Source organism: Mirounga leonina, unplaced genomic scaffold (genome assembly GCF_011800145.1).
Source record: "Mirounga leonina isolate KUSES-001 unplaced genomic scaffold, KU_Mleo_1.0 Mir_173, whole genome shotgun sequence".
Taxonomy (NCBI): Eukaryota; Metazoa; Chordata; class Mammalia; order Carnivora; family Phocidae; genus Mirounga; species Mirounga leonina.
This window is the reverse complement of record NW_023270447.1, coordinates 186,756-213,663: the sequence shown is the minus strand read 5'-3', so window position 1 is coordinate 213,663 and position 26,908 is coordinate 186,756. Positions and strand designations below refer to the sequence as shown.

Genomic DNA, 26,908 nt, shown 5'->3' with positions numbered 1-26,908 from the left:
ACGGCCATAGAATAAGGTTATACCCCCTTTGAGTAGGGTGGAATGGTTTCCTTAAATAAGACATTCTCATTATCAACCAATCATAGAGGAAGAAGGTCCTCACACACACAAAAAAAAACTTGGAACATAGAACAGGTAGAAGGGGCACTTGTGGATTTACCTTTTCAGGGTGTGAACTCAGAGGAGTTAAAAAATGTTGAGGGCCCTCCTTACTGATATGAGGGAAATGGCGTTTGCCACAGAGTTGCCTAGTAGGAGGCAGGCCAAGAGGCTTTCCTAGAGACCCAAGAGGGAAGGTAAATACTCATGTTTTGTAAGTCTGTTTTTTGGTGCATTATTCGCTTATCCCTGAATTTTAGTCAAGTTTAATCTGAATCACAGGTTCAAACTGGGAAGTCTTCAAGGACTAGGAAAAGTTAATCAGCCCGGTATAAGATAATAGGGAGTGGAGCAGTATGTGAAAATACCCTTCTAGGCCTCAGAGTTCAGATGTTTCAAACGTGCTTCATGAAGCCCTTCCCTTTATAGCACTAACTACAGTACATGTTTGCTTGACATTTCTACATCATACATTATTCAGTAATGCAAAAGAAAATAGAATTCTTTAAACTCCTAATACTTTATTTTTAATCAGCATAAAGGGGAAAACAACAGTGACAGAAAATTGTGGGGGGGTTAGAGAATGAGGAAGAGACAGGCAGTTAGGGAGGGGGAGAAAATATATATTGCAGCACCTAGTTTGTTCCAGCTTGGGCTCTGCTGCGCTATTCAAGAAGCAGGCAAAAAGGGAGGGTACCTGGGTGGCTCAGTTGGTTAGGCATCTGACTCTTGATTTCATCTCAGGTCATGATCTCAGGGTTTGAGATCCAGCCCTACGTGGGCCTCAGCACTGAGCGTGGAGTCTGCTTGAAGATTCTCTCCCTTTGTCCCTCCCCCCCATCTCGGGCACCCATTCTCTCTCTCTTAAAATAATAAAATCTTTAAAAAAAAAAAAAAAAAAAGGGCAGGCCGAAAGGCAAGTGCTACCCACCCCCAGTCTTCTTCATGGTGTTGGTGATAATTTATGTAACATGCCCAAGGGAAGTTTAATGTCAGAACAGGAGTCTTAGTAGCAACATTTGGCAGTCTCCTCCCTCTATGGAGATTCTCCTTTTAATGTCACCTTTGGCAGATCAGGATTCACATTTAAGAGACCCAGTGGACTTCCTGACAATTTCCACAATTTTCTCATCTCAGGCCCATGGTTCCATTTTGGTCATCATGGCCACAGTGACTGAAACGGCCCACTACATCCTTTGAAATGGACAGCCTTCAGCTTCAGATTCCAAGCTAACTGCTTATAGACAAGTTCTTTTCTCTCTCGTGTCTTCAAACTCATGGTCTCAGACTGAGGGCTTTAACTCTATCCTGCTTTGGCAGGGCCCTCTTTAAATCTTCTAGGTTTACAAATATACCCTCCCCTGTTTACCACCTCCAATCTGGTAGCAGGAAAGAAACTGGAAAATCTTGTAGTAGGGGAATACCCTTTGTACTATGCTACCAACCTCCAGGACTGCTAGTCTACTTAGTACCTCAGGGCCAGAAGTAGAGTAAATCTCACCAAGCTCAGAATACACTATTCTGAGGCAGTCATCGTTTTTACCACTCCCTCATCCCCACCATGCACACACACCTCATTATGTCGTCTTATGTATACTCGCCTTAGCCACATCAGTGGGAACCAGAATCGAAAAGTTAAATGCCACAGGAAGTTAGTGAGAGGCACAAAGACATAAATTGCAAACAGGTAACACTCATCAGGGTAGCCATCCAAGTAGAGAACTACATACACTGCCTTCATCTCATGTTCTATCAGGCCCAGACAGGCTAGAAAAACAGGGGGTTTTGCTCCTGTTTCCAATGAAAAGTTAATCTGGAAGACTTTTTTTTTTTTAAGATTTTTTATTTATTTATTTGACAGAGAGAGCACAAGCAGGCGGAGTAGCAGGGAGAGGGAGAAGCAGGCTTTCCCCTGAGCAAGGAGCCCAATGCAGGGCTCGATCCCAGGACTCCGGGATCATGACCTGAGCTGAAGGCAGTCACTTAACCAACTGAGCCACCCAGGCGCCCCAATCTGGAAGCTTTCTAACTCCATCTTGTATAACCCCTGTGGTCCACTAGTCATTCCTTTGACCAACTCTGTGCTTCAACCATAACATGGGAGTACATGATTCAGGCTGTGTTGGCAACCAAGCCCACTTACAGAATCCAGTGGAATGAGAGAGAGATGGATTCCAAGAGTTATTGGGGAGAACTCTTCATCGCTGCAACCATGCACCTAAACAAAGGTTTTTCTACCAAGAACCTAGGGAAACCCCATCCCATCTCCCCAAACTTACAGATATGTCGCTAAGCTATTTTTAGCTTATAAGTCCTTTAAAGCTGAGATTTAAACCTAGGCCTGCTTAACTCAGCCTGTGCTAAAGGCTAGGCTATTTTCATTTTATTTTGTTCAAAATCCTCAGGTCATAGGGAAGGATAGTGATGAGGAGGATAATAAAGAGGCAGAATATGCGGGGTTGTTTCAAATTCCTAACCCTGACCATTCAGCCTTTGTACATACTGTTTCTTCTTCATAGAAAACACTTCTTCTTTCTACCTAGTAAGCTGTGTACAGGACAACCTGGAGATGAAAGAGAGGCAGATAGACTAACAAGGGAGTAGTTTTAGTAATTCTATTATATAATTCAAACCTCTTCATAATGCAATTTATATTCCCCACTGATTAATGTGAATTAATAAGGTTTCATAATTATATTTATAACCAGATTCTTTCTACATAATTATTGTTTATACTTGAATAAATTGCTTAGGAAGGCCACCTCCTCATCCAAATTGAATGTAATGTTTCATTTCCTATTTCCTTTATGAGGGTACATGATTATTTTGGGAAAAGCATTGGTTTGAGAATTGAACTCCATGTCTTGCTCTATCTCCTCTGGAAGACCTAGATCTCTTTTAATTTTTTTAAACATATTCATAAGTCTTACCAATCTGTGGGAAGGGCTCTTAGTGGATCCTCTCAAGTATTAAGGACCTCAGGCAAACATGTATGCAGTCTTTATATTTTAAAATTCAAGTATTCCAAAGCCCTCATGTATTGTCCACTATTAACACAAAAGCTGCAGAATTCAGGAATTATCTTAACAGTATCGGATAGCTGTATAAACATGTTGTGATCTAATTTATACATTCTCCATGTAGAAAACTTCTCCTCAGGTTAGCAAAGCAAATTAAATTTCTCCTTAATTTCCACCTGAGAAGAGAAAGCTGGGGTGTGTGAGGGACAGGGTATATTTTAAGGTAAATAAGAAAGGCCTAATGCCTCAAGGATAGATTTTCTACTATATGTCGGAGGGAAGTTTAAATTATGTGTTAGGGTTTGGTGCGCCTTCCTGTCAATTTGGGAAGTTAACCTTTCCAGGACAGTCTCTACTAGAAATTAAGGCTTTCTTTTCAAAAAGATTTTTGCCTGCTCCTTTTCAGAGAGATTGCAAGACAGTTTTAACTCACTGAAGAACATTTCCTACCTTTCGATTATCCAGTACAGCTGTAGTACAGTTCCTTTTATTCTTCTTCCTTTTCTTTTCTTTTTTGTTTTTTTCTTCCCCTTTCTTTTCATAGACTGGAAGGTATTCAAAAATAAAGGTGTTCAAAAATGGAAGTATACATACGTGAAGACTAAGGACAGTTCCATGTACCCAGGTCTCTAGGCAGTTTTCCTCCTGGCCTTTTCCTCTCGGCATTCTACCCTTGTCAGGGGGAAAAAAAAAAAAAGATTATAGACTCCCACTTTAAGTGCCTTACTTCCCTGAGAATTTTGATTCTTGTATTCAAGACCTATATGGAGTTTGGTTTAGATAGATTTTATGACACTGGAATTGTTGAAAAGCAATAAATTACTACTGTAATTTGTTTCTGTTTATTTCAAATATTAGTGATCTCTGTTTTTAACTTGTTTGGGAAAGAAGGAGCTATGAACTTTTCTCAGCCTTTGATGCAGGACTCCAGCTAAACTAGCAAAAGATGCTGTCTCAAAGAAACTAAACATTTTTTTCTTTAACAATTTAACTTCCTATTCCTTCAAAATGTATCACTATAAACTTCTTACAAACAGGGACTGTTTCTTCTCTTGGTATCCTACAGATTGCTTTATATAAAGGTGCAGCATGGCTAATAAAACCTTTTGACTATTTTGAAGTGGTAAGTGTCATTATAATAATGATGATGATAAATAGCAGTTAACATTTACAAAGCCAATCTGTGGTGCCAGACACTGTTGTAAGCATTTTACATAGAGTTGCTCAATGTAAAACCACTTTTATCCAGTTGTCTTTATTTTTTTGGCAAAACTCTTTAAGAATCTGTGTGCTATAGTGAATTCCACAATTCAGCCTTCATCTCCCCAACAAGAATAGCTAGAATTCCACTGTCATCCCGTTTTCATTTTGATTCCAAGAAACTGTCACTTTTTAGATCCATGCTTGTCCGTAAGGTTTGACCTAAATACACAGTAGGTTGCTGGTCTGCTTATCTTAGCACATAAGGCAATAAACAAAGCCAAAGTAACTTTGTACTTAGTGTAAACTCTTGATTACCTTCACTGAAGTTAAGAGATACAATAAACATAATTCATTTGAAGTCTTTCCTACCTTTTATTATTTTTCAGAAAAATATCAGGACCAGCTTCCTCAGCAAATGTAGGGAGATACAGATCTTCCTGGACTTATGATGAGGTTACATGCCAATAAACCTATTGTAAGTTGAAAATATTGTAAATAAAAAATGCATTTAATACCTCTAACCTACCTTAAACGGGCTCAGAACGCTTATCTTAGCCTACAGTTGGACAAAATCATCTAGCACAAGTCTATTTTATAATAAAATGTTGCATATCTCATGCAGTTAATTGAATACTGAAAGTGAGAAATAGAATGACTGCAGGTACAGAATGATTTTAAGTGTAGGGGTTGTTTACCCTCGTGATCACATGGCTGATGAAGCTGCAGCTCACTGTCCCTGCACAGCATCATGAGAGAGGATCATACTGCATACATATCACTAGTCGTGGAAAAGATCAAAATTCAAAGTATTGTTTCTACTGAATGTATCGCTTTTACACCATGTAAAGTCAAAAAAGTGTAAGTCGAACCATCCTAAGTTGGGGACCATCTGTATATGAAACTTCCTTGTAATAAAGAGTAATGGATTGTTCCATTTAGAAATATAACAAAGTAACAATAGTTTTTTCCCCCCCAAAATTTCTGTTTTTAAAAGCCATTTAGGGGCACCTGGGTGGCTCAGTTGGCTGACCATCTGCCTTTGGCTCAGATCATGATCCCAGTGTCCTGGGATCTAGGCCCACTTTGGGCTCCCTGCTAAGTGGGGAGTCTGCTTCTCCCTCCCCCTGCTCTTTCTCTCTCCCCCTCTCTCTCTAATAAATAAATAAATAAATAAATAAATAAATAAATAAATAAATAAAAATAAAAAGCCATTTAGTAAGGGTACCTGGGTGGCTCAGTCTGTTAAGCCTCCAACTCTTGATTTTTGGCTCAGGTCATGGTCTTGGGGGTCATGCGATCGGCCCCTGTGTCAGGCTCTGTACTGGGCGTGGAGCCTGCTTAAGATTCTCCCTCTCTATCTTCCCCTTCTCCCCCCTCCAAAATAAATAAATAGCCATTTAGTCTCATGCAATTATGAAATTTCACTGTTAAGCAGTGAGTGAAAGGTTGATAAAACTGCCACTAGACAAGCTTGGGACCTGACTTATTAAAAATAGAGTTACTGCATTTTCTTCTAGACCATAAGAGGTGTTTTTGCCAATGAGTGGTAATTCTTTCACAGATTTGGGGGATGGAGGATAATCTGGCTTTATTACTTAGGAATTTTTAAAGGACTAGCCTAGAACCACTTATAAAAATGCTGTTCTATCAACCAAAGCTCTTTTCTTGGCAATGTCACAATTCTGCCATTTCTGAAGATTTACAGATATTGACCATTTACAGCCTTAAAGTTTGCTGCAGTCTGGGCACATAACACCACAAGGCTTTAGTGTAAGTTTAAGACATTGATTCATTTTACTTAATTCATTTATTCTTTCATTCCATGTTTATGACTGCCTACTATATGTAATAAGATTTTGATAACTAAATTCTATTTTTAAATTGTTAATTCCTGTACATGGAACAAAATTTTTAAGGTTCAAGGAATATACAGTGAAAAGGAAATCTTGCACCCCTGTTACCCAGTCATTCATCACACCTCCTCAGAGTAAGCCAATATTAATAGTAACATTTTGTTATTTTGTATCCTGCATATATTCTACATATATAAAAATACACACTTTTTAAATATGTAATGGTATACGGCATATACTATTCTGTCCCTCTTTTTTCTTTTTTTTTTTTTTTCCTGTCCCTCTTTTTTCACTTAACAGGTTCTAAGCGTTATTGTTCTTTTGGTACATTAGATTAATTTCAGTATCATAGGGCGCCTGTGTGGCTCAGATGGTTAAGCGTCTGCCTTCAGCTCAGGTCATGATCCCAGGGTCTTGGGATCGAGTCCCGCATCAGGCTCTCTGCTTCTTGGGAGCCTGCTTCTCCCTCTGCCTCTCTCTCGCTCATGAATAAATAAATAAAATCTTAAAAAAAAAAAAAAAAATTTCAGTATCATAACCAAGACATTTCAATATTAAATTGTTAAAAAACAGGGTGCCCCAGAAAAGACCTTAAAGTGATATCCTTAAAGTCAATAAGGACAGTGTTTATAACAAATCAAAAAGTTATCACAAAGCTTTGTCTTTTCTAAAAAAACAAATTCTAAAAACAGTTATACACATGAAACAACCCAAAACAGAAATTTAAAAAGAATGATATATATTGAGAAAAGAATAGATAACAGGCTCAGAAAAAGGTAAAGGGACAGTAAGTTATGTGAAGATGTGCTTTGTTATTCTGTACATGGGCAGTGAGTTATAATTTGTTCTTTTGAATGATCAGCTATCAACAATAACCTGCTCAGCCAGTAAGTCAGAGCCCAGCAAGGGGTTTCTGTGTCTTTCCAGTGTCTCTAGCTTAGTATTTCTTCTAAAGGCTTTAAAGAGCACCACATTTGTTAAGGTCACTGAAGGCTACTGTTTTGTGTTTTTTTTTTAAAGTTCTGGTGAAGGTAGCCACTTCCAAGGTGTTTGCCTGTTTATTTACCTAGCTAGTCCCCCCACAGAATGTGATGAATTATAAGTACATACCTGAATTTAAATCTTTTGCTGCCATAATTTTGATACATATTTTGTAATATGTTGTACATTTAAAATCAAATACCTGCAGGGTCGCCTGGGTGGCTCAGTCAGTAAGCATCTGCCTTTGGCTCAGGTCATGATCCCAGGGTCCTGGGATCGAGCCCCGCATTGGGCTCCCTGCACGGCCGGGAGCCTGCTTCTCCCTCTCCCACTCCCCCTGCTTGTGTTCCCTCTCTCGCTGTGTCTCTCTCTGTCAAATAAATAAATAAAATCTTTAAAATAAATAAAATAAAATAAAATACCTGCAATGCACTAACTTTCTGCCAGTTTATCCAATATTGGCCTACCAGTGTTTAAGATTTATTAATGTTCAATGCATAAAATTAATGAAGTCTTAGTATTTTATTCAAAATACTTCATTATTAAAATGTTGTTGGAAAAGGTGCTCCAGAATAGAGCCCTAAAATGACTGATAGGCTTGAGATTTAAAAAGCAAAATGAAATCATAAAGTGATTTGTGCATAGGCCAGAGGAAAACGGTAAAAAAAAAAAAAAAAAGATATGAATTGAAGTTTTGGTCTGGGACCATAATTAGGGCGATTATTATCTCCAAAAACAACTTTGAGGGGCGCCTGGGTGGCTCGGTCGTTGGGCATCTGGCTTCGGCTCAGGTCATGATCCCAGGGTCCTGGGATCGAGCCTCTCACATCGGGCTCCCTGCTCTGCTGGGAGCCTGCTTCTCCCTCTCCCACTCCCCCTGCTTGTGTTCCCTCTCTCGCTGTGTCTCTTTCTGTCAAATAAATGAATAAAATCTTAAAAAAAAACAGAAACAAAAACAACTTTGAATCTCCCTGAATCTGCAGGGCAACATAAAAAATAATGAGGAATTTGAGGTGTCTTCAAAAAAAAAAAGTGAACAAGTAGAAAAATGAACAAAGAAATGGAGTAGACAACCAAAAAAAAAAAAAGAAATGCAAATGACCAAAACAAAAATATTCAGTAATAATCAAATATGGATATTGACAATCAGATATGGATATTGAATTGTAAAGCCTACGACCTCAAGGGTTTTTCTGTAAATTATAAAACCTGTTTTATAACCTCCAGGGTATCTGGAGCACGCATAAATTACTAGGAGGAATATCTCTAGTTATAAAAAATTGTTCTTAGGAAATAACCACTTACCCTTGTAAAAATTTGTTCACTACAATATTATTTATCACACAGATTATAAATAACCTAGATGTCTAACAATAGATGAGTTAAATTGTAGTATTTAATAGTGGATTGCAAATGCAGCATGAAAAAGTATTATGCTTTAGAAGAATGTGAGGAGGGGCGCCTGGGTGGCTCAGACGGGCGTCTGCCTTCGGCTCAGGTCATGATCCCGGAGTCCTGGGATCGAGTCCCACATCGGGCTCCCTGCTCCTTGGGAGCCTGCTTCTCCCTCTGCTTCTCTCTCTCTCTGTCTCTCATGAATAAATAAATAAAATCTTTAAAAAAAAAAAAAAAAGAATGTGAGGAAATCTTTATGGTGTATTATTAGGTAAAGAATTCAGGTTTCAAAACACTAAGTACAATGTGATCACAATTTTATTTTTTAAATAAATATGCATAAAAATATGGGCACTGAAGTAATAGAAGATTATAACTCAATAGTGGGGTTGTAGAGTGGTATTTATTTTCTTTATAGCTTTATTTAGATATATTTTATAATTTTTAAGTGGTGCCATGACTACTTGGAGGAAAAAAAGGGCAGGCATTCTATATAGAGAGCTTTTTATTTTAAGCATCTGTGGTAAGTGATTTAAAAAAAAAACTGGAAAAAATTGAGCATTCCGTATACAACAAGGATGGCAAAGGGGAGAGTTTGCTTGTCAGATGAAATCACAGAAAATTCAAACTGGAGGATGTTTTAGAAATAATTTAACTCAACTCCCTCTATTTTACAGATGAAAAAGTTAAGTCCAAACGTAACCAAGGCCACAAAGACAGTGTTTAGAATCCAAATAATACTTGGATTTTCTTATTCCTAAGATCCTTATCATATCTTTCTTCCTTTCTATTTATGTATTATAATGCCATAATTGGCAACTAAAAGTTTGAAAAAAGAAACGGAAAAACTTTAGGATAAGGAGAAAAAAATTTAGGATAAAGGATATCTCAAATAACGTGGTAACATAGCTTTGCTTCCTATTTTTGAATTAGCATTTGCCAAGAAAAAAAGAATACACACATACTTTGTACTTGTCTTCAGAATAGCCCATTTGAAGTAAAACCTCTAAATACAACTTCAGGATGGTGACTTAAATATCCCTCTTTCTTACATTCTTCCTTTCTCCCAGCCAGTGTTATTAACCTCAAGGCCACAGACTGATTACAAGAAGTAAAAATTAAAGGGCGCCTGAGTGGCTCAGTTGGTTAAGCGACTGCCTTCGGCTCAGGTCATGGTCCTGGAGTCCCGGGATCGAGTCCCACGTCGGGCTCCCTGCTCGGCGGGGAGTCTGCTTCTCCCTCTGACCCTCTTCCCTCTCATGCTCTCTCTCATTCTCTCTCTCTCAAATAAATAAATAAAATCTTTAAAAAAAAAAAAGTAAAAATCAACTGTTTCCACAGGACCTACTAAAATCTGAGTTATCAATGGCTGATACTGAAATGTTTATGCAACTGTAATCAACAAACAATGTGTTTGTCAAAGAATGTAGTACACACATATTCGAAAAGGAACATCATGTACATATCTGTTCATACATTTATACATCCAACCAATATTTATTGAGTACCTATCATGAGACAGACACTGCTATACTTGGGTATAAAGTGGTACTTGAAACAGACCCCAAACCTGACCTTGGAGCATACAGTCTAGTGTATAATAGTCTCCCACTAAATTACATATTATAAGGCAGCAATCAAGTCTGATTCAGTACAATGAATATAGATTTTCTTTGAATATAGACTAAATGAATGAATTTCCCAGGAGTTACTTTGCCCTAAAGTAAGAAATTGTTTATTATTACTTCAGATTTGTACTTGGCAGTTGAGGAATAATGTGGACTAAGGAACCCTGATAAAACCTCACTACTAACTTTAGCATGCTTCTTCCCAAGCCAACCTGTCTTTCAAATCACCCCAAATTGGGCCTAATGTCTGGTTATGAAAAGATTTCTGACAAAAAGTCATGTAAATGTGGCCACCCAGTGATAAAACAAGCAGCCGCAGTGCTCAGAGACTGCTGTCATTTAGATTAGAACAAATTATTGTTATTATTGTAATTTTGTTCTTTATTTTATTTATTTTTTTTTTGAATTTTTTTAATTCTTATGTTAATCCCCATACATTACATCATTAGTTCTAGATGAAGTGTTCCATGATTCATTGTTTGTGCATAACACCCAGTGCTCCATGCAGAATGTGCCCTCCTCAATACCCACCACCAGGCTAACCCATCCTCCCACCCCCCTCCCCTCTAGAACCCTCAGTTTGTTTTTCAGAGTCCATCGTCTCTCATGGTTCGTCCACCCCTCCGATTTCCCCCGCTTCATTCTTCCCCTCCCGCTACCTTCTTCTTTTTTTTTTTCTTAACATATATTGCATTATTGTAATTTTGTTCTTTAAAAAGAAAACCCTCTGACATTTATTTTACAGTGGTTTTCCTAGTTGCATGAGATATTTGGGAAAGTAATCTGAGAGATTATATGACCCAGCATTTTTAGAATAAGTAACAGATTTCAACACCAACACTTAACAGAAATCTCTAAAGTAAACTTTTTTTTTTTTTTAGATTTTTATTTATTTATTTGACAGAGAGAGAGATAGCGAGAGCAGGAACACAAGCAGGGGGAGTGGGAGAGGGAGAAGCAGGCTTCCTGCCGAGCAGGGAGCCCGATGTGGGACTCGATCCCAGCACCCTGGGATCATGACCTGAGCCGAAGGCAGACGCTTAACGACTGAGCCACCCAGGCGCCCTAAAGTAATACATTTTTAAATGATCAGAATATCAGGAACTTTTAAATTTTTGGAGATTAATTGGTATGCAAACATACCATTTGCTGACATCTCAGTCACTTCAGGATCTGTGCTCTTGAATCAAAGAATCAAAGACCTATAAGAGCTTTCCTGTAAATAACAGATTTTTCTACCTCATTTTACCTGGGGAGGTAAACACAAAATGAAAGACAGAGACTGATTAGCTCTCCTAAGTTCTGATCTACCTAATGGATAAAGTGGCACTTACCTGGTACTTCCAGGAGTTAGCCTTTACTGTGTCCTCCAAAGGAAGGAGAATGGATTGTCCTCTGGGCTGATATAAGCGGGAGAAGAGGCAGCTATAAGTGACCTTGTGTTCTGATATGGTCCTGGCATCTGGACAGAATCTTTTTGGTAGCCTGTGCTTTGTCACTCTCTAGCAAGTAGAGAGGCTGGGCACCATGAGATTCCAGGCCTCCTTAAGAGTAGGAGAAAGGGATCTCAATATTCTCAGCCTTTGGTTATCCATCTCAGATGAACTTTCGAGTCCAGTTAATGAGCAGGCATCATGCCAGGAAGAGATACATGAGCTTGGACCTCGAAGGGTATGTACTCTGAAGCTGAAATCATAAACCAGAACATCTGATTTGTGTCTCATACACAACGAGGGAGGGAGGGCTGTTGATGGAAATGTCACACGCAGCTGCTTTTAGCGCTTGGCTCTCACTGAGGAAGCTTCCCCCTCTGCCACTACACCCCACCCTCTTCCTGCGTGAAAGCCATTTAGGGCACTCTAGTTCTTATCCTGCGTGCTGTGAAACAGGCTGAAAATTTATATCTGTTACATCAGTCTGGTTCATGGCTGATTGATGTACCTGATGGGCTATGGGAGTGGGCTCAGCTATGTTTGGGTCAGGAAAGAATCTGCCTTAGACAATTGTGTGCCATGCTCTGTAAAGAAAAGAATATGGCTTAGGGTCCAAATTAAGCTATTTGTTAAACATCATCCTTTGAACAAGTCACTTTCTTCTACCACTTCTCCACCTATATGATTAAGCATGTAATCCTATTGAGATTTCCTAGTGGGGTTGTGAAGACAAGCTATTCCCTCCATCTGGAATTCTTTCCCTTGCTTTTCCATGCCAAATCCTCCTTATCCCCAGCATTTAAATTCAAACATCAGTTTCTTTTTTAAATTATTTATTTTTAAAGATTTTATTTATTTGATAGAGAGCACAAGCAGGGGGAGTGGCAGGCAGAGGGAGAGGGAGAAGCAGGCTCCCCGCGGAGCAGGGAGCCCGATGTGGGGTTCGATCCCAGGACCCCGGGATCATGACCCGAGCCGAAGGCAGACGTTCAACCGACTGAGCCACTCAGGCGCCCCCAAACATCAGTTTCTTGAGATCTTCCCTGACCCTACTTTCTTACTGCTGAAAACCAAGAAGTTTCCCCGTTCAGTCCATAGTACCTGTTACTTCCCCTTTCACAACCTATGTCATGCTTATTATATAGTTCAGTGTCTAGCTTCCCTATTAGACTCTAAGTTCCACTGGGGTAGGACTCTGTCTTTTGCACCTGAATCTCCAGCACCAAGCATTGTGTGTGCACATATTTGGTGCTTAATAAACATTTGTTGAATAAATGATGAATTACATCTTATAATCACTTTGAAATTCCTTTGTGAAAACCAAATATTGAACTTTCTGTGCCCTCCTATCATGCAGGTAATGTTAAGAACAGGTGTTGAATTAGAGCCAAAAGGACGACTACTTATTATGCTTTCCCCATGCCTGACTGCTGCTTGCCTTCTCATATCACCACAATCTAAGTTCTTATCATCATGGCAAATTGTTCCCAACTCCCTAAGCGATCATTTCTAGGAAGATTGCAGTCTGTGTTCATTTTTTAAAATGAAACCAACCATCCAAACTGGCTTTTAGAGTCGAGTGTTGTATTTCCTTATATTTTAGTCAATTTAAAGAATCACTAAGCTCCCATAGAAAAGGTTTCATGTAATTTGTAATTACATTTGAGAATGAGTTTGCCAACTTCAAATAAATTCTTATCAAAACGTTGTCTTGTCAACACTAGGTGTTTCTGAAATGTTAACCTGAACTTGAATACTTTAATTCTTTTTGAAAACCTTTCAGATTCATAGTGGAAATGAGGAAAAACAGCTTCAGATGCCATTTATTAATTCACTGATTTATTTGTTCAGTAATTGTTAGTGAACACTGTAAGCCAGACACGATTCTAGATATTAGGGGGTATCAGTACATAAAACAGATTCTTGCCCTCAAGGAAATAATTATAGGACTACTGTGGTATGGACAGTACTCACCAAATATTCCATTGCTGCTCTGCATTTCCCAGCCTCCCTTCAGGTAGGTTGGGGTCCTGTGATTACTTCTGGCTAATGGCCTGTAAAAGAAGTGACTTGTATCATTTGCAGGCACCACTTTCAGACTGAACAAGTTATAAGCTGGTAAGCCTCCCCTAACCCTTTTTACCCTGTCACAGCAAGCTTGCAGGTTACATATTGCACATGGTACAGCTATAAGATGGGAGAACCTGAGTCCTGTTGGCTACTGAGTGAAGGGGTGGAACGACACACGACCTTCACCACCTGTCACCCTGTGCTAGATATGTGACATGCGTGAGATAGAAACTTTTGTTAGTTAAGCTACTAAGGATTCAGGGTTTGACCTCTGGGACAGCCAGCATTAACGCATCCTGAGTAATACAACATGTATTATTTGTTTAACATCTTTTATATTTGTAGGCTGTTTGTAATAGTGATTTATTATTGTTAAAACCCTGACAATTCACTTTCCTTGCCAAAAGGGAGACATATTCAGTGTTTATCCTGAACTACTGTGTCCATTCTCATCAAAGCTGCTTTTTTTTTTTTTTTTTTTTTATAACGGTAGCACTAAGATGGAGATCAGCCTTGTAATTTTAGAGGGGAAAAATGGAGTTTAGGCTTATTCTAGAGGACTGAATTAGGATGAATCCTTATCCTGATTCTATAGCTGTTTGAGTAGCTTATTTCATCTGCCTTATTTTTCCCATAGATAAAACTGGGGCTAATATTCTGCTCCTGATATTATAAGGTTATTATGATGATGAAAATGAGTTAATATATAAACCATGAAGCGCTTATACAAATATAATATGACCATTCTCATTGAATCTAAGACACCACAGATTGTAGGGTACACCATTATTTTATATTCCACTGAGAAAGAAAATAAGGGTACAAGTTAATCTATGGCATAATACTTTCCTATCACTCAGCCCTCATTAAAGGGCTTATTTTGCTTTATTTATTTATTTATTTATTTTTTTAAGATTTTGTTTATTTATTTGACAGAGAGACAGCGAGAGCAGGAACACAAGCAGGGGGAGTGGGAGAGGGAGAAGCAGGCTTCCCGCGGAGCAGGGAGCCCGATGCGGGGCTCGATCCCAGGACCCTGGGATCATGACCTGAGCCGAAGGCAGACGCCCAACGACTGAGCCACCCAGGCGCCCCGGCAATGCTTCTTAAATTTTTCTCTATAAGGGCAGAAAAAACTGAACATGTCCCCAGGAGCCCTTAAGTATGAAATTTCTTTGAAGTCTTTGAATTTTATCTTAGAAATTAGTGTGATTACATTCTCCATGTCATCGTTTGGTGCTCTAATATAAAAACAGTATTTTTTTATCCAAGTTTTCAAGTGAAATTGATAACCACTCCTTAAGTGAGTGCCATGTTATGTGACCACAGATTTATCTCTTGGCACACTGCAGCTTATCTCTAACAGTACAAATACTATTTGAAAAGCATAGATTAAAGGGGATAACTATTTGAATTTTCAAGAAGCAATAATCCACACTGATTTTTTTTTTTTTAGATTTTATTTATTTATTTGACAGAGACACAATGAAAGAGAGAACACAAGCAGGGGGAGTGGGAGAGGGAGAAGCAGGCTTCCCACTGAGCAGGGAGCCCGATGCGGGGCTCGATCCCAGGACCCTGGGATCATGACCTGAGCCGAAGGCAGACGCTTAACAACTGAGCCACCCGGGTGCCCCAATTTTGGTTTATTTAAACATTGCTTTTCTTTTTTATCATATATAAAAGCTTTGCATGAAAGGGAAACGATTCAGTTAAGGTAGTCCAAAATGTCTTCATATTCAGTCTGTCTTCTGAATCACTTTTCAACTCTGAAAAACTGATGAACTGTGTTTCTCGATACAGTATTACCCTCTGTGCCATCAAAAGCAGTGGCAGGGGCATTTGAGTGGCTCAGTCAGTTAAGTGTCTGACTCTTGGTTCCGGCTCAGGTCATGATCTCAGGGTGGTGAGATTTGGCCCCGGGGGGGGGGGGGCTCTGCGCTCAGCGCAGAGTCTGCTTGAGATTCTCTCCCTCTGCCCTGCCCCCGCTCATGCTCTAAATAAATACATACATAAATACATAAATAAAATAAAATTAACATAAAATCAGTGGCCATGCAGCAGTGCCGAGGCAGGGCTTCATTTTTTTCCTAAGATTTTCTTCCAACCTTCTGACATCGATTCTACAAATTTTTATGTCGACACTTTCTTGTTCTCATGGAAAGGTGTCAATGGAAGGTTTTCAGACAACACTTAGGATTCATATGTCTTGTGCAAATGTTGCTTAAGTGATTGGCTGACTGAAATGTCCTTGCATTTCAGTTGTCCAGTCATTCAACCAGGAGTAGCAACCAAGTTTGTAGGTAAGCAGAGAACAGCAATGACATCACAAGTATTAAGCAGTGGAAACAGCTGAAAAATGTCAATTGCTTCAATTTCAGAGATGTTAAGAAGTGAAAATATATGTATCTTGGAATAGGTAAAATAAAGTATTGGAGGGACGCCTGGGTGGCTCAGTCGTTAAGCGTCTGCCTTCGGCTCAGGTCATGATCCCAGGGTCCTGGGATCGAGCCCCGCATCGGGCTCCCTGCTCCGCGGGAAGCCTGCTTCTCCCTCTCCCACCCCCCCGTGCTTGTGTTCCCTCTCTCACTGTGTCTCTCTCTGTCAAATAAATAAATAAAATCTTGGGGGAAAAAAAAAGTATTGGACTTGTTTTTATTTCTTTTTACAAATAAAGATATATCTTTATATCATATCTATATGTCTGATATCAGCTATGCAGGAGCTCACAGGTCATTCTTTGATCTCCATCTCATTGTTAGCACTCTGATCCAGGCCTTCACAATCTTCAGTCTAGCACAACGCAGTAAGAAGAGTCTGGGGTGCAGGGCAAACAGAACTAGCTTTGGGGTCTGAAGACCTGAGTCTGACTCTCAGCCGTGCAATTTTTCAGATGTGCCACTTTTACGGTCAAGGTACTGCTCTGGGGGCAGTAACTAATTCACAAGGTTTTAGGGGAGATTTAATATAAACAAAAGCACATTGTAAACAGAAATCCACATGCAAGGGAGGGAGTGCCAGGGACTGTGCTGGGTGCTTTGCATACATTATCTCATTCCATCTGATGTAGATGTTAAGGCATATGGTGTCTTGATGGTCACCTTGCTATCTAATCCATTTTATGCTGTATTAATAAAATACCCTTTTCATTGCCTCATACTTTAAAGCAGAAATCTTCTCAGGCTATTGTTTGGATCATAAACTAAGTTGGTGACCAAGAGCCCATTACAGAGCTGTAGCCTCTCACTTATTCTTGCCTTGTAGCCCAGGAATATTTGAAATAAGAGACCCCTGGGCTACCAGTGTACTATCTTCTCTGTGACTCTGGTGTCAAAACTAGCCCCCGAGGACCATGCAGAAAGTTTTTAATCAATGGTAAAAAGTCCAAAATGAATCTGAGATCCAGGATGTGGATTTAAACAGGCACTAGGCAATTTATACAGATTCAGGTGACAGTGCATCCAAAAAACATGGTCGTAGAAAACAGATGCCCCAGTGACAAGGAGATAGTTTGGGGGGCTGTAACTCTATTTTGGGGAGGGAAAGTTACCAGCAAGAATTCTAGTACTGAGGAATAGAGATAAAAGGCAGAAACCGCCCCAAAGCCCAATTACCTTTGAGACTGACTCTTTGAACTAATGACCCATTCTCTTCATGTTCTTCTAGCAAGAAGAATTGGGATGCTTGAATTGGAGCAAAGCTTAATCTAGAGGTTAGGGTTATAGATTATCAAGCTCAAAGGCTAGATAGAGGATATGAACGAAACACATTATTACACCAGCTATATGAAATGCTATCTTGGAATACTAATAGGTGGGGATAAGGTAGAGTTGGTAGCGGGGGATGGAGGAGGGTGGTTAAGCAATAAACTTTTTTATGTTTCAGATGTCCACAGGATAGAGAGCTTTGTGAAGCCACAAAGGAGCAAAAACCAACAAAAATTAGGGGACTTCCAAGACCCATCTCAAGACTACCTTTTTTAGGACACCTTCTCCAACAGCAATGCTATAATGTTTAATCTGTAACACTCATATTGTTCTCTGACTAGTTTGGGTATGTACATGAATTCCCCTGAGGATTTTAAGTGTGAGATCAGTAATAGCATTAAAAAAATATTCTTCATGTACAATACCTAGCATAATGCTATGTAGTGCTAAGAAAACTTATTAATGTCATCCCTTCCTATTTGAATCTAATGGAGATTATATCTTGCTATAATGATTGCTATAAAGGTGAGAACCCAGATTATTTTTTGCCATTCAGCCCATGTTTTTCCACGAACCCAGCCACTCCAGAAAATCTATCTTATTTGCAGAAGTATTGCAAAATCTGACACTCCACTTCACTGGAATGCCCTTGTAATTGCCAAATGTTGCCTTGCCTCATGGAAATTCTTGGCCAGAAACCTATGGATTGCCAGCCCTTGCAGCTGTTGACCCTAATTCTCCTATAACATCAAATCAAACAACATTTCTTAATGACCTACTGAGAACAGATACTGAGCTAGTTGTCATCGAAGGTATAAAGATATGATCAGTGCCCTCAAGTAGTTTATAGTCTATATAAAAACAAACATGAACATTTAAATACCAGGTAAAGGCTATGTGACAGTAATAAGCAGTGGGAGGGATAGCAAAGGCAATGATGCAGGAAAAAAAAATAGCTAAGAATTCACTGCAAGATGAGGTATGATTTCTACCCCTTCTATCTAGAAAGCCAAGAACCCAGTGTAGGAAGTCCTCATGTCCTGTTTCCTTTTGTGTCACTGTTTTGAAGTTCAATTTATGGAAAAGATATGGTGTCCTTATCCCCTACAAATCTTTTTTTTTTTTTTTTGAGAGAGAGAGAAAGAGAGCATGGGGGTGGGGGGTGGGAGAGGCAGAGGGAGAGAGAATCTTAAGCAGGCTCATGGAGCCTGATGCATAGCTCCATCTCACAACCTTGAGATCATGACCTGAGCCAAAATAAAGAGACACTTAACCAACTGAGCCACCCAGGCAGCTCTGTCCCCTACAAATCTTTTGTATACTGTGGGCCACCTCCTGGGTTTTAGGTTCTTACCTCTTGACCTGAGGTTGCTCAGTGGCACCCTTGAGATTCCTGCCTTGGGAAAGCTTCACCTCCTCTCTGCTACTAATTCTGTATGTTAGAGCCTAGACTCTTTTTGTTTTTTTTTTTCCTACATAAACTCTGTGCCCAACATGGGACTCAAACTCATGACCCTCAGATCAGGTCACATGCTGTACTGACTGAACCAGCCGAGTTCCCCTACTCTTGTTGGTTTGTTTTTAAGTTTTGTAGACCTGGGGACCTTGGGCTGGTACTAGGCCACAAAAATGTATTTATTCATGTTGCCACAGACTTACTCTCTTCTCTTAGGATGGTGGGCCACGATATATGATTTCTACTCATCCTCATCATGCTGCCTAGAATATAATCTTCCTGCAACAGTCTTTTCTTCTGAGATGAAGAGACTTTGTCAAAGGTAGTGCAACAGCCACTGTCCCTATTCCTTCACCTCATTTTCCCTGTTCCCTCTCTACCCTCTCTTCTTTGGCGACCTCATCTGTTTCTCTATGCGAATGAATGTTATCCCATTCCAAGTCTTCAATCAATGTGTTCTAAAAGGAGAGAAAGCCTAAGAGTATGAGTCAACTTTATTCCTGGTACTGAACCCTGTTTGTTCTCTTGTTAGTTGCCCTGAGGAACAGGAAAGAGAAGTTCAACTTCTATTTCTCTTGCTATTAAAGGGAAATGAATGACGGTCAACCCACTTCATTAAATTAAAAGAGATCCCTTTAAAGGAAAGTGTTAACACACTGAGCTCCTGTTACATACCCATAGAGCGTTACAAAATATTTGCTTTATGGTGCCCAACTGTAAAGTTCATCTTGGCATTGGCTTCTGAGGCCAAAACAGACTCAGACTACCCCAGCTGATCAATAGGCATATGGCTAGTGGCCTGGTAGGTGAAAATTCTCACCTTTAACTTTTCCAGGTGTGGAGAGTGTAACAGTGACCTTTTTTTTACAGTGATTTCTGTGTGCACCTATGTCTCCGTTATAATGTGGCCTTTTTTGAGGAGAGAATCCCTTCTCTCATTCATCTTTGCTCCCCTGCACATCATCAGGTGGTACATTGCACTTGCCAATGTTCAACAGATGCCTTTGAATCGATCAGTGGAGCAAGACTTGCTAAAGTGGTAACCTGTTGCCTGGCTTTGTGGAAGTCGTTCAGCTGTGTGTGCCAGCTCTGTAAGTATTAAAAATCACAACAACAACAACAATTATAATAGGAGTTACCTGTGGAAGCCATGAACAGCAATTCCCCCGACAGCCAGTGACAACAAGAGAAAGGGTAGGGAGTCATGCTGGGAGTCATCGAGAACCCAGCTAACGCAGAGCCAGGGAGCAGCTCTGAGGAATTACATGCAGAACAGAGCTGCTGGAAAACACCCACATTCAACAACAGCATCTCTGACTTTCACTACTCGGCAGATAGCGTCTGAGAGACCTTGCTCCATGCGTTACACAGTGAGTGAGGAAGGGGAGACTCTCTGTGGCCCCAGCCTGTAAACTTGAGAGATTCCCTGACATGAGGATTGCTGAGAGACTGAGCAGATGCAATAGGAATGCCTGCGTTCTTCCCTGACTGCCTATTTTGGCCATCTCCCTGCTTTTAGACTCTGCAGTGGAAGGGTCAGAGGCTTTAGCCAATCCAAAGATACAGGAGAAAGATGTGGAATCTACCTCAATGGGTAGGGCCAATTAAGACAAGAAAGGAGTGTTCAGAAAACAAAGTTGCAAGAATCTGGAGTCATAAAGGGGCCAAGTCTTGCTACTCAGTTAACCCCTAAACACTGATGGGAACTTCATTTTAATGTATGAATGTTGGGGAGAGGTGGCATATGGTAAGAAATCATGGTATCTTGAGTAAGTGGACTTGATTGTCTAGCCTCCCGGTTGGCCTTCAGTGAAGAGAATTAGTAACTGTATCTTGACTTCCCTGATCAGCCCTCCCCCTCTCTCCCAGCCTCATCTAGAGATCTTTTCAGGGAGAGGCTGTGGAGTCATGTGTCCAGGCACTAGGAACTCTGGGGCTCCCTGAGATTCTTTCCATCCTGTAGAAGGGAACTGGCAATGGTAGGCCCTGAAGGCCAAGGACTTCAGTTCTCGTACCTTCCTAGTAATGCTGGGAAAATCCCTTCCTCCCCCCCCCCCCCCCCGCCCCCAGGTGCTCTGTCTTTGCTTTGTGTCTGAAAATACGGAAACGCCTCACCTGCAGAAGGAGACGAGAGGAGGTTGTCCACACTGTTCTTTCCTTATGATCTGCTGTGCATGGCTGTCGCATGGCAAGTGTACACAATGAAGCATCCATTCCTTGCCTGCAGGTTCTGAAGGTACCCTGAGCCCAAAGGTTCTGGGGTAACTGCCCTGCTTTAAATCTCGGCTGCTGTAGCTGCTAGGGCTTCCAACCTCTTTGGTTCCAGCCATTCCATATTGTTATCAGCAGGAGACTCCCAGGCATTCTGGAAGGCTCTGCACGAGAGGAGCAACTGCCGCTGTTGCCGTAGCTGCCTGGACCTACAGCAAAGAGCCAAGAAAAAAATCATTTCACACCCTGTACACTGATTTCCCCCAGAGCTGGCATAGCCAGGCAGTCAACAGAGCCATGTAAATCTTCAACCAGCCTGTCTCCTTCAGTAGCTACAGAAACAGTGTTTGTTACCTTTCAGATTGTAGTAGGTGGGTGAAAATTGCTAGCAACAGTCTGTTTCTGAAGCTGGAGAGCCAACCAGCAAAAGTTTCTTTTTTTTTTTCTTAATATTTTTTATTTTTTTTAAGATTTTATTTATTTATTTGACAGAGACAGTGAGAGAGGGAACACAAGCAGAGGAAGTGGGAGAGGGAGAAGCAGGCTTCCCGCTGAGCAGGGAGTCTGATGTGGGGCTCGATCCCAGGACCCTGGGATCATGACCCAAGCCGAGGGCAGACGCTTAACAACTGAGCCACCCAGGCGCCCCCAGCAAAAGGTTCATAGAGGAGAAGGCAGCTTCCATCAGAGGGGTTTGTCTCTTATTGCTGCTCTGAGTCCTTTGTGGCCTCAGAGAGCAGACTTCCCCCGAAGAACCTGGAAGTCCAGCTGCCCTGTTAGATTTAAACCTGCAAATCAATGCATAATGCATCTAAGTATAGCTGTTCAGAATCTTAGTAAAAAAGAAGTATTCTGTAACCTGAAAAAAAGATTAACCTCAGTTCAAGAAAGAACATAGAGTCAGCACGGGTCGACCCTGAAAACTTAGGAAGAAAGAGGATCTATGAGGCAAATCCTGATGGTGTTTATCCAAGTGTTTTTAGGTGAGAGGTTACACTGGTCAGTTCGGTTTTGGAAGCAGGTAAATTGCTGCTTTGGAGTTGGATGGATTTTGTTCTATCAAACATTCACGCATGAAATAGACATCCTTATTTCTAGTTCCACGTTCCGTAAGCAACCTGCTCTTAGAATCAGATTTCCAAGAGTTGGTCACAGGACAAGAATGTTTTTATTTATTTATTTAATTTTATTTTTTATGTTTTAAGTAATCCTAACGCGGGGCTTCAACTCACTACCCTAAGATCAAGAGTTGCATGCTCTATTGACTGAGCCAGCCAGGCACCCCAGGGTATGAATGTTTTAGCCCTTAGCTATTATATTTCTTTCTGTTTATATTCATGATTTTCATTATGAATACACTGGTGTTCTGGATTTGAATACCAGGCTCTGGGAGCGTGAGTGCTTTGGGAGAAGAATTTGCGATCTGTGTGTTAACAGATTGGATTTCTAAGCCTTTAGGGCTAAGGACCAGAACCTCACTCTGATGAAAGATAAGACCATACCATGGAGGACCTTTTGTGGTTCCTGGAAACGCCTTGACTAGCCAGTGATCAATATCTTTACTACTCAAACTGCCAAAGTTATCAGGGTTTTGTCTATATTCAGGGACTGGCAGGATAGAATTATGTTTGGGATCCTGGTCTGGAGTCAAATAGACTTGGTGTATATCCTTTCTTTCACTTCTAACTTAAGCAAACTGCATAATCTTTCTGTGCCTCAATTTTCTCATCTGTGATTTGGGCATTACAGAAGTGTCTACTTGATGGAATTGTTAGGAGACAATGAGACAGCATGTTAAGCACTTTATGTATACTAGGCCCTTATGTAATACCTAACATAAAATGTTGCTTAATAAATAGTAGTTACTCTTCTCTCTAGAGCTCTCACTAGATGCTAGGCACTGTGCTAAACATTAATATATTTGCCCAAAATAAAACAGTTGGCAAGTGGTAGATCCAGGCCAAACCTAATGTATATGACTACTCTGATGGTTTAACAAACACAGCAAAACTTGAGCTTCCAAAAAGTATTGTCTCCTTCAAAGGAATAAATTTGGAAGACTGTGTATTTATTCCTAAGCCTATTCAGGACTCCTCTCTTGAACTCATCCGGACAAATCTTTGTTCTTTTTTTTTTTTTTTTTTTTTAGAGGCGAGGGGCACTGAGGGAGAGGGAGAGAGAGAATCTTAAGCAGGCTCCATGCCCAGCACAGAGCCCAGTGCATGGCTCAATTGTGAGATCATGACCTGAGCCGAAATCAAGAGTCAGATGCTTGACTGATGGAGCCACCCAGATGCCCCAAATCTTTGTTCTTTAAGAGAAGATTTGATCTTCCTTAATAACCAAAACTTACTCAGTGCCAAGCCCAGTAAGCAAAGTGGAGAATTACAGTGGGACATGCTATCTTTAGCCTAAAGATGTGGCTAAGAAATCAATTCCACAGAAGTAGCAAATACCTTTCTGTCACAAAGCATTTTCTATCACGGCTGACTTCACTTTCCTATCACATTGGTTTTGTATGGAATGAAGTAAGAAAATATGTATTGTTATTTGTAAATTAGGTTAGCTACAAATGGGCTAAATTATTGTAACTAGTTAGCAGATTAATACAAAATAAAGAAAGTTTGCCAGCGAAGGCCTTGTCTTTTTATTTTTATTATTTATTTATTTATTTTTTAAGATTTTATTTATTTATTTGAGAGAGAGAGAATGAGAGACAGAGAGCATGAGAGGGAGGAAGGTCAGAGGGAGAAGCAGACTCCCTGCTGAGCAGGGAGCCCGATGCAGGACTCGATCTCGGGACTCCAGGATCATGACCTGAGCCGAAGGCAGTCGCTTAACCAACTGAGCCACCCAGGCGCCCGGCCTTGTCTTTTTAACAGTTCTATCATTGACATGAAAATATGCTCATCAAACAAAGTTGAGAATGAGTGATTTTTTTAAAAGGAGGGCGATTGAAAATTTAACAGAGTTAAATGTAAGATCCTGTACTTCAAGCTAGAAAAAAATAACTGCATGTACAGAATATAAACAATATAGCCTAGAAGAAGTATGTCAGAAAAATGCTTGGGGAGCACCTGTCTGACTCAGTCAGAACAGCATGCGACTCTTGAATTGTGAGTTCAAGCCCCATGGTGGGTGTAGAGACCATTAAAATAAATAAATAAAAACTTAAAAAAAAATGCTTGGAAGTTTTAGTAGATATGAACTTAATCTAAGCTAGTGACTGCCAAGAAAAATACTAAGATATTTAGCTGAATTAAAGGAAGCATAGATTCTAGACAAAGGAAGTGATATATCCACTCTACTCTGCTAATTGGATTTCTAAAAGCTCCAACTTAAGAAGCTACAGTTTGAATCTGACCAAACTGAGCTGCATTCAGAAGAGAGTAATCATGGTAAAAGAATCTGAGAAATGTTGAATGGTTAGGAGATGTGTTGTTTGAAGATGAAAATATTGGGGCCATGAAAGAGTCCTTTAAATATTTAAAGTGCAATCATACGGGGAAAAGATTCAGTTCATCTCATATGGCAGCAATTGATGGGATAAGAAAAGTGGGTGGAAGCTTCACTGAGATAGATTTTTAGTTCAAAATGCAAAAGAAGTGTATAAAATTTTGACAAAAAACTAAAAATGAAATGAGGTTTCGGGAAAAAGTTTCCCCATCGCTTGAGGTGCTCCTGTAGAAACAGAAAGTGAACTAGTTCTTTCTCCCTAAGAAAGGACTTAAGCCTCTCTAAAAGGATAAAGATCCTATTTATAATCAGCACCATCATCCAAAAGCAACTTTAAAGCACCCTTATGTTTTGTGAAGCTAGAGCCACCAACTGTCCTGATTTTCCCAGGACTGAGGGGTTTCTTGGAGTGTGGGAGTTAGATTGCTAAAACTATAAAAAGTCCCATGCAAACCACAGCAAATTCATCACTGCAGAGCTGAAGAAGTTTGAGTTAAAGAATGTCCTTTAAGTCATGATGAAACACACATAGAATATACACAATCAAGCCTTCATTGAATCAACACATGAATTAATGAAAGCATTGTCATTTATTTTCCATATAAATAAATTTTCCAGGTATTTATTTATTTTTTTTAAAGATTTTTAAAAAATTTTATTTATTTATTTGACAAAGAGAGACACAATGAGAGAGGGAACACAGGCCGGGGGAGTGGGAGAGGGAGAAGCAGGCTTCCTGCCGAGCAGGGAGCCCGATGCGGGGCTTCCATCCCAGGACCCTGAGACCACGACCTGAGCCGAAAGCAGACGCTTAACAACTGAGCCACCCAGGCGCCCCAATTTTTTAAAAAGATTTTATTTATTTATTTGAGAGAGAGAGAGATTGAGAGAACGAGTGGGGGGAGGGGCAGAGGGAGAAGCAGACTCCCTGCGGAGCAGGGAGCCCGACTTGGGGCTCAATCCCTTGACCCTGGGGTCATGACCTGAGCCAAAGGTAGATGCTTAACCAACTGAGCCATCCAGGTGCCCCAAATTTTCCAGATATTTAAAGTTTACTCTTTAAATACCAAGAAATTTGTATGTATTGGATTTTAAATGTCTGAAAATATATTACATAGTTCCCTGTGCTGTTTATCAGACAATATGGAATGTAGATGTCTTTGTTTGAAAATATATTAGGGAAGAGTTGGGATTGGAATATAGAGCAGTAAAGCAAAATAGGTCCGACTTAAGTTTTGAAGTTTGACAGAGGTGGCTTTGAACTTGCCTCTGTCCACTGTAGCACATCAAGTTATTTAATCCATGTCTCAGTTTTCTCACCTGTAAATTGGGGATAATAGTTACCTACTACCTAGAATAGTGCCCAGTAGACCATAGTAAGCACTCAGTAAATGGTAGCCATTTTATCATCGTTGTTAATAACCCCAGAGTTATTTTCTGGACTAAACAGCTGTAGCAAGTTGCTCTGTCTTCTAGATTATCTGAATGGACTCTGCTGTCTGCTATCAGAATCTCTGGTTTGTGTACCTGATCTCTTTATTTTATACACAATTGAATGACTGTGTGAGGGCACTTATACTTCTGAAGGAACAAAATGCATGTACTCTTTGATGGCTATTTACTCACTGATATCTAGTCCCTGGACTGTATTCCAAATACTTGAGAGTTTTGGAAACGTTACCTACCTGTAAGTGTGGCATTGCAAAAATCAGTCAGTTAATCTGCTTACTTAACCAGCAGTTTGAAGTTTAAATGATTTTCTTTTTTTTTTTTTGAAGATTTTATTTATTTATTTGACAGAGAGAGACACAGCGAGAGAGGGAACACAAGCAGGGGGAGCGGGAGAGGGAGAAGCAGGCTTCCCGCCGAGCAGGGAGCCTGATGTGGGGCTCGATCCCAGGACCCTGGGATCATGACCTGGGCCGAAGGCAGACGCTTAACCAAATGAGCCACCCAGGCGTCCCAGAGGGTAACATTCCTAAAGCACAAGAATGAGACTTTTTAGTCTGTAATTGCTTTTCCCTGGTAACTCCACCCTTGATCCCGTATGAAAAAGCAGTAGATAAACATGCGTGGGAGATTCACAAGGAGAAGGGTTGAAAACAAGAACATGGAGGCACACTTAATATGGCTGCACTGACATTCCCTATCCTCTCTCTCCTCCTTCTACCTGCAGATTTAACCATGCCAACACAGATCTGTGGGTCATCACTTAATCAACTGCACTCCTCCTTACAGGACTGGACTGAGATTACCCATTAAAGTTGTTCTCTTAAATCCATACCACTCCCCTTCAGGTGTGCCCTAGGAGGGAGGAAACGCTTCGGAAGAGTAGATAAAGTCAAGCACACTGGCATCATTCACATATCTGTCAGAAGATTGTGGAATCTTAAAAA

General features: G+C 40.3%; 2 long non-coding RNA genes across 6 annotated transcripts; one reads left to right on the top strand and one right to left on the bottom strand.

The window, feature by feature from the left end:
- Positions 1-2,575: 2,575 nt before the first annotated feature.
- Positions 2,576-21,048, bottom strand: LOC118018985. Of its 4 annotated transcripts, none has more exons than XR_004681529.1 (6): positions 20,961-21,048; positions 13,587-13,666; positions 11,514-11,579; positions 4,692-4,792; positions 3,570-3,664; positions 2,576-2,662 (listed from the first exon to the last, which is right to left on the bottom strand). It is a non-coding gene; the product is annotated as an uncharacterized LOC118018985 (long non-coding RNA). The 4 variants fall into 4 exon arrangements; XR_004681526.1 differs by lacking the exon at positions 20,961-21,048 and adding an exon at positions 13,756-13,971; XR_004681528.1 differs by lacking the exons at positions 11,514-11,579; positions 20,961-21,048 and adding an exon at positions 13,756-13,971.
- On the top strand, positions 3,662-21,524 carry LOC118018986. 2 transcript variants are annotated; one of them, XR_004681531.1, is made up of 4 exons: positions 3,662-4,797; positions 19,062-19,167; positions 19,716-19,936; positions 20,916-21,524. It is a non-coding gene; the product is annotated as an uncharacterized LOC118018986 (long non-coding RNA). The 2 variants fall into 2 exon arrangements; XR_004681530.1 differs by lacking the exon at positions 20,916-21,524 and having other exon boundaries at positions 19,716-20,906.
- Positions 21,525-26,908: the final 5,384 nt, after the last annotated feature.